Raw genomic sequence first — 8,506 nt, forward strand, 5'->3', positions numbered from 1 at the left:
GTAGATGTAGAGTAGTGGTGGGGTCTGGGATTATAAAAGACTGGGGGTTCTGGGACTACATAAGAGTTGGGGTCTAGGACTATAGAAGTGCAGAGGGTCTGGGAGTATAGAAGAGTGGGGCCGGTCTGGACTCAAGAAGATTGGGGGGGTCAGGGATTATAGAAGAGTGGAGGGGTCTGGCACTATAGAAGAATTGGGGGGAGTCAAAGACTATAGATACGTGGTGGGGTCTGGGAATATAGAAGAGTGTTTTGTTGTCCATGACTATAGAAGGGGGGGTCTGGAAGTAAAAAAGTGTGGGGATTCTGGGACTATAGAAATTTGGGGAGTCTCGGACTGTAGAAGAGTTGTGGGTCTGGGAATATAGAAGTGGGGGGATCTGGGAATATAGAAGTGTGGGGTGGTCTGGAAGTATAAAATTTGGTGTGTGGGGGTCTGGGACTCTAAAAGAGTAGGGGGGTCTGGGACTATTTAATATAGAAGAGTTTGGTGGGTCTGGGACTATAGAAGTGTGGGGGCGTCTGGGACTTTAGAATAGTTGGGGGGGCTTTGAAACAATAGAAGATTCGGGTGTCGGGGACTATAGAAGCATTGGGGGGGTCTTTTACTATACAAGTTTGGTGGGGACTGGGAATATAGAAGTTTGTGGGGGGTCTGGGACTATACAAGAGTGGGGGCTCTGAGATTATAAATGTGGGGGAGGTCTGGGACTATAGAAGAGTGGTGGGGTCTGGGACAATAGAAGATTTGGGGTGGTCTGGGAGTAAAGAAGAGTGTGTGTGTTGAGTGTCTCGGATTATAGAAAAGTGGGGGAGTCTGAGACTATACAAGAGTGGGTGGTCAGGGACTATAGAATAGTTTGTGTCTGGGGGTGTCTGGCACTATAGAAGAATGGGGGGGTCTGGGACTATAGAAGTGGGAGGGTGTCTGGGAATTTAGAAGAGTGGGGTGGTCTGGGATTATAGAAGAGTGCAGGGGTCTGGGGCTGTAGAAGAGTGTGTGTGTGTCGTGCAGTCTGGGACTATAGAAGAGTGTGGGGGGTTTGTGAATATAGAATAGTTGGGAGTCTGGGACTATAGAACTGTGGGTAGGGTCTGAGAATGTAGAAGAGTGGGTGTTCTTGGACTATAGAAATGAGTGCAGTGTCTGGGACTATAGAAGTGTGGGGGTGTCTGGGACTGTAGAAATGTGAGTGGGGGGTCAGGGACTATAGAAGAGTGGGGGGCCTGGGACTATAGAAGAGTTGGGGGGGTCTGGAACTATAGAAGAGTATGTGGGGGTGGTCTGGGATTATAGAAAAGTGGAGTAGTCTGGGACTATAGAAGTGTGGGGTGTCAAGGACTATAGAAGAGTGTGCATGTGGGGGGTCTGGGACTATAAAAGAGTCAGGGAGTCTGGGACTAGAGAAGAGTGGGGTGGTCTTGCACTATGGAAGAGTGGGGAGAGTATGGATTTAGAGAAGGGTCTGGGAGTCTGGTATTGTGGAAGTGTGTGTGTGCTGGAGGTCTGGGACTATAGAAGAGTTGGGGGTATGGTACTATAAAAGAGTGGCTGGGTTTGGGAGTATAGAATAGTTGGGGGGTTCGGACTATAGAAGAGTGGGGGATGTGGGAATATAGAAGAGTGGTGGGGTCTGGGACTATAGAAGAGTGGGGGAGTCTGGGTTTATAGAAGAGTGAGGAGGTCTGGGTCTGTGGAAGTGTGTATGTGTGGTGGTCTGGGTCTATAGAGGGGTGGGTGTATGGGACTATAGAAGAGTCTCGGGGTCTGGGAGTATAGAACAGATTGGGAGGTCTGGAATTAGAGAAAAGTGGGGCATCTGGGACTAGAGAAGAGTGTGGGGGGCTTTTTGGAACTAGAAGAGGGGGTCTGGGACTTTAGAAGAGTTGGAGGGTCTGGGACTATAGAACTGTAGGAGGTCTGTGACCATAGAAGAGTGGGGGCTCTGGGACTATAGAAGTGTGGGGGGGAGGTCCGGGACTATGGAAGAGTGGGGTGTCTGGGATTATAGAATAGTAGGGAGTTATGGAACTATAGAAGAGTGGGGGTCTGGGAATATAGAACAGTTAGGGGGTCTGGGGCTATAGAAGAATGGTGGGGTCTGGGACTATAGAAGAGTGTTTTCTTGTCCGTGACTATAGAAGCGGGGGTCTGGGAGTATAGAAGTGTGGGGATTCTGGGACTATAGAAGTTTGGGGGGTCTAGGACTGTAGAAGAGTCGGGGCTCTGGGCCTATAGAAGCGGGGGTGTCTGGGACTATAGAAGTGTGGGGTGGTCTGGGAAGATATAATTTGGTATGTGGGGGTCTGGGACTCTAAAAGAGTGGGGTGTCTGGCACTGTAGACGTCGGGGGGGTCTGGGAGTATAGACGAGCTTGGGAGGTCAGGGGCTATAAAAGAGTTGGGGACCATAGAAGAGTGGAGGGGTCTGGGACTGTAGAAGAGTTGGGGGTGTTGGGGACTATAAGAGAGTGGTGGGGTCCGGGACTATAGAAGAGTGTGTGTTTCAGGGTCCATGACTATAGAAGAGTGGGGGGACCTGTGACTATAGAAGTGTGGGGGTTCTGGGACTTCAGAAGAGTGAGGTGTCTGGGGCTATAGAAGTGTGTGGGGAGGGCCTGGGACTGTAAAAGAGTAGGGGGATCTGTGAGTATAGAAGAGTTTGAGAGTCTGGGACTATAGTAGAATAGGAGGTCAGGGAATATAGAAGAGTGTGTGGGGGTCTCATACTATAGAATAGTGAGGGGTTGGGGACAAAAAGTGGGGGGTTTTTGCCACTGTAGAATAGTGGGAGAGGTCTGGGACTATGGAAGAGTTGTGGGGGTCTGGAACTACAGAAGAGAGGGAGGGGGGTCTGGGACTATAGAAGAGTGGGGGAGTCTGGGACTACAGAAGTGTGTGGGGGGGGTGTGGGACTATAGAAGAGTGGGGGTTCTAGGACTATAGAAGAGTGGGAGCATTTACCAGTCAGAGTTCTCCACAGAAAGAGACCGGTAGAATGAATATATATGTATAGACATTTATCAGCTTAGCTCACAGGATAGAGTCCGAGTAGTCCAGCAATGGCTGCACCACACTGGAGAGGCTGAGAATCCATAGTCGCTCAGTCCACAAGGATGGATGTCACAGTCGTCGCGATCTGGCACTGAAGGTCTGACAAATTCCAGGAGATCAGCTAGTCTCAGTCTACAGCAGCAAGACGTACTCACCAGCAAGATCGAAGGCAAGCAGCAGGAAGCCTGGCGTTCTCCTCTGCCTCGGTCTTTTATAACGGCTGCCATCAGAAGGTAACACCCACATTTCCTGTGTGTCTTCCAGCTTGAGATGATCCAATCAAGAAGATCTCTTTCATTTTAGTTAATCCCAGATCCAGTCCAGTTGACACTCAGGATTAGCCACCACAGGGAGTCTGGGAATATAGAAGAGTTGGGGGGGGGGTCTGGGACTATAGAAGACAGGGGTTGTTTGGAACTATAGAAGAGTGGGGGGATCTAGGACTATATAACATTTGAGGGGGCCTGGGAGTATAGAAGAGTGTGTGTTGAGTGTCTGGGATTATAGAAAAGTGGGGGAGTCTGAGACTAGACAAGAGTGTGTGGTCAGGGACTATAGAATAGTTTGTGTCTAAGGGGGTCTGGAACTATAGAAGAGTGGGCAGGTCTGGGACTATAAAAGTGTGGGGGTGGTCTGGGACTGTAGAGCTTGGTGTGTGGGGGTCTAGTAGTATAGAAGACTGGGGGTCTGGGACAGTAGAAGTGTGGTGGGGTCTGGGACTATATAAGAGTTGGGGTCTGGGACTATCGAAGAGTGTGGTGGTGTCTGGGATTAAAGGAAAGAGGAGAAATGTAGTCTCCCCTCCCCTCCCGAACCCCCTGTTTTAAGACAGGGTCTGAGACAGGTCTCCCTAAAGTCCCAGCTGGCCCGGAACTTGATATCTAGAACAGGCTGGCCTGGAACTCCCAGAGATCCACCTGCCTCTGCCTTTTTGCGTCTGCAGTGCTGGGATTAAAATGCTGTCAGGAGTTTTTTTTATTCAGTTTCACTTACCTTGGTTCTAAGGTGGCAACTTGGAGAGCAATGTGTATTCCAAAAATACTAATGAAAATTTCCAGAAATAACTAGTTTACAAGATTGAAATTGTGTGTCAGAGTGGTATGATGAAATCTCCCTCTACTCTACGTGGTTCTACCTAGGGCGCCAGGCAGTCATTCCTTCCAGAATATCAATGGTGTGTGAGCTTCCTACTGCTTAGGGTGGGGGGCTCTGTGGTTAAGAGCACACAGCTCTGGCAGAAGACCTGGGTTTGGCCCTCAGCACCCATCTCAGACACATCAGATGTCTCACAGTCAACTATAACTTCAGTTCCAGGGGATCTGATACCCTCTTCTGGCCTCCATGGGCACCTGCATTATGTGCACATACCCCCCAAACACACACACGCGCACACACACGCACACACACGCACACACACACACACACACACACACACAGACATAATGGGGCGTGGTGGCATACGCCTTTAATCCAAGCACTTGGGAGGGAGAGGCAGGGTGATCTCTGTGAGTTCAAGGCCAGCCTGATCTACATAGTGAGTTCCAGGACAGCTGGGGCTACAGGGAGACCCTGTCTCAAAAAGACCAAACAAAAAAAAGAAAAGAAAAAAGGACAAAAGATACCTACCAGAGTAGGAAAAGTTGGGGCTAGAGAGATGGTTCAATGGATAAGAGCACTGGCTGCTCTTGAAGAGGACCTGGGTTTGGTTCCCAGCACCACATGGTGGCTAACAACTGTCCTTGATTCTAGTTCCAGGGGATCTGACACCCTCTTCTGGCCTCCGAGGACACCACACGAATGTGGTACACATACATACATGCAGGGAAAACACTCATACACATAAAATAAAAATAAATAAAATATTTTCAAGCAAATATTTGCTGGGATTGTTAGTTTCCATGATTTTAGATATCCAGTGGGGCTCTTGGGACATCCCCTTGTGGATAAGAGGGGCTGGTCGTCAACCTTGGAAACAAGCACCTTTACCACTGAGACATCTTGCCAGCCCCACAATGTTTTTGCCCCACAATGTTTTTGCTTCTAAGAGATTCATAGTCTCATCCAGAAGAGAAAACATACATGTGAAAAATGTTTAGTTGTAAGAACAAAATGTACAGGCAGCAAATACTTTGGAAGGAAAAATTAAAAAAAAAATAGGTTGAGTGCCTCTGGAAGGTACTTGTGGGCTTGACAAAGCAAGCTGGCATCTTCCAGAGCCTAGACAGAGTGGACAGAGTATTCCAGGTCTGTAAATCCCCACTGCACATCTATTACGTACAGCAGGTGTTCAGTGAGCTCTGTTGATGTGAAGACCAGAACAGTTCCTGCATTCATACAGAAACTTCGCTTGCGCCTGAGTACACACTCAGCATAACAGTGGTTCACACTTCTTTTAGACTGTGGCCAAAAGTCAGAAATAGAAACCAAAATGATTTTCACTGGAAGCTTCTGGCAAGTCATGGAAGGCAGGGCAGTCTGTCTTTTTCTGCGTGATTTTGGCATTGATGATGGCAACCCAATGATGTATTGGTGACTTTGGAAAAAGATCCCTCTGCACTGGACACACTTGTTAACTGCTCCATTCCCGTCCTTCAGGTTGTCGATGTTCGGTGACTGTGGAAAAAGATCCCTCTGCACTGGACACACTTGTTAACTGCTCCGTTCCCGTCCTTCAGGTTGTCAAATGTTTGTCTTCCAGCTTTTCAGTCCCAACCTGAAGAGTAATGATTTTTAAAATCATGGATTGGAAACTCAATTTAAAAATTGTTTATTTATTTTAATGATTTATTTTTACTTGTTTTTTGAAGGCCAGAAGAAGGAAACAGAGCTGCCATATGGGTACTAGGATAGAACCTAGGTCCTCTGGAAGATGGTATAGAGGGAGGCCTGGGGCAGAGGGACAGGGTGGACGTGAGGGCAGACGGCAGGAGAATGGGGTCCTACTGCAGTATCCCTGCAGTGGGAGAAAGAAGTGAATAGGCTATGTACCAGGCCACCATTGTGACTTGTGAGGGCAAGTGGGAAGGTTGCCCTTCTCCCCTCTGCCAAGTAGATCAGGGAGGCCCCAGCTCACAAACCACAGAAGGCCATTCCCATTCCCCTGACTTGGGGTTTACATCCCAGGCCTGTATGAGCAGGGTGTAATTGTCCCTGCCTGTAATCCCAGTACTCAGGTATCTGAAGCAAGAGAACAGACATGTTCCAGGCCTGCCTGGGCTACAAACTGAAAAAGAAAATATCCTTTGTGATTGTGTGTGGGGGGGTGAGTTTCATTTACCCAGCTTCCTTACTCTGGAGAGCTGCAGACTTCATCCACACTGAAATAGACTCAGGAGTCCAATGGCGTGTGATCACACCCAGCTCTTGCTGTCTATTTGAGCTGTGTGATCTTGCGTATGTATCTTGAACACTTGCCCTAGTTTCCCCATCTGTCGGCTCATCTTCACTGGCTTAGCAGGGCTATTGTAAGGCCTGAGTAATTAGGACAGCCAAACACATTCTAGGCAGCCCTGGGTGTCTATGAAGAGCCTGGAAGTGGGACTTTGTATTGAAGAGTTTTAAGAGAGAGTGAACATCCACGAACAGAGGGCGGCTGGGAACCAGCCTTGCCTGGATGTGAGCTCCAACCCCTGCAAGGGACAGAGGCTCACAGAGGGTCCTGCGCAGGTGCCAGGAGTTAACAAGGCCTGGGAGTATCTTCTCATCATCATCTTTTCTCACTTTCCTCACTTTTCTCAACCAGGATCTTCAGTTGTTTTTAGCAGATGCCTGCCCCTTTTCCCGAGTGTAGCCCTCACATCCACAAACAGGACCTTCAGGGAGAAGCAGACATGCTGGGTGCACCTGGGGTAGAATCATGAGCCCAGTGCCTGTACTGACTGCTTACCTTCCTCCTGTCCTACAGCATTGTGGAGAAGATGGCTGAAAAACTCATGTCCGTGGAAGATGGCAAACTGCTCTTCCTCACCAAGGTCGTGAGATTGCCAAATCAGCCACAGTCCCAACACGATGCTAAATGTCTGATTCCTGAAGAGGTGTTGGTTTTCAGTTTATGTTAGAAGGCTGAAGAAGATGATTCTATCAGCAAAAGATAGATGAACTTGCCAGCAAAGTTTCATTTTCTCTGCTACCAGAAGGTTCCACCCACATTTAAAAAAATTTTTTAATGTAACTGAGTGTTACGCCTGCATGTATGTAAGTGCACCTGTGTCATTCAGTGCCCACAGAGGACAAAAGAGGGTGTCAGATCCCCTGGAACTGGAGTTACAGATGATAATTAGCCACCACATGGGTGCTGGGATTCAAACCTGGGTCTTCTGCAAGAACAGTCAGTGCTCTTAACTGCTGAGCCATCTCTCCAGCCCTCCACCCACATTTAAGGGTGGGTCTTCCAACATCAAATCATCTGATCAAGAAACTCCCATTCAGGAGTGCTCATTGGCTTGTGTTTTAGTTGATTCTAGATGCAGTCAAGTTGACAACAAAGATTAGCCATCACGACAGCTCTCACTCTCTGTGTTGGTTAGTGTTTGTCAACTTGACACAAACTAGAGTCACCTGGAAAGAGGGAACTTCATTTGAGGAATTTCCTCGATCAAATTGGCCCTTGGGCATGTCTGTGGGGGCATTTTATTAATTACTAATTGATGTTTAAGAACACAGCCCACTGTGAGTGGTGCCATCCCTGGGTAGGTGCTCCTAGGCTGTATAAGAAATGTAGCTGAGCAAATCAGGGGGAGCAAGCCAGTAAGCAGTGTTCCTCCATGGTCTCTGCTTTAGGTCCTGCCTCCAGGCTCCTGCCTTGAGCTCCTGTCCTTGTTTGCCTCAATGACCAACTAACCTGTTAGCTGAAATAAACCCTTTCCTCCCCAGGTATAGAAACTAGTACAGAAATTGGTACCAGCAACTTTTGGTATTGTTCTGATGAACTTGACCATGTTGGGTTTCTTTTAGGAGGATTGTGGGAGGATTCTGGAGCTTTGGCTGGAAAAGCCATCGAGTGTTCAGAGATTAATGAACTGTTGTGGGAACTTGGAAGTAAATGCTGAGAGCATTGTAGACAGTGGGGGCCTAGCTTGTGAAGTTCCAAAGGGAAATTTGAGAACCCCTCAAAGATTATTGGGGCTGTTCTTGTGATACTTTGGATTAAGAATCTGTGGATGTGAAGCCTTTGCTCTACTGGGACAATCAATGCTGGGTATCTGGGGTTGAAAATCAGCTGTGATTAAGAAAAGACCAGCATCATTGAGGCAAAATCTTCTGAGAAGTATTTCCTTAGGGTCAGCACACACAACCTGTTGTCCAGAGGGGGCCAAGGTTGCATCTCAAGCTAGAAGCAGAGCTTGGTAGTGTATGAGTGTTTTCACACCACTGGTTTTGGTAGCATGGCATGAAGGAGTCATGGAGAAAAGCTGAGACTTGGCATCATGTTGGAGGGTTTGAGTCGCGGTACA

Source organism: Nannospalax galili, unplaced genomic scaffold (genome assembly GCF_000622305.1).
Source record: "Nannospalax galili isolate Female #2095 unplaced genomic scaffold, S.galili_v1.0 scaffold1892, whole genome shotgun sequence".
NCBI lineage: Eukaryota > Metazoa > Chordata > Mammalia > Rodentia > Spalacidae > Nannospalax > Nannospalax galili.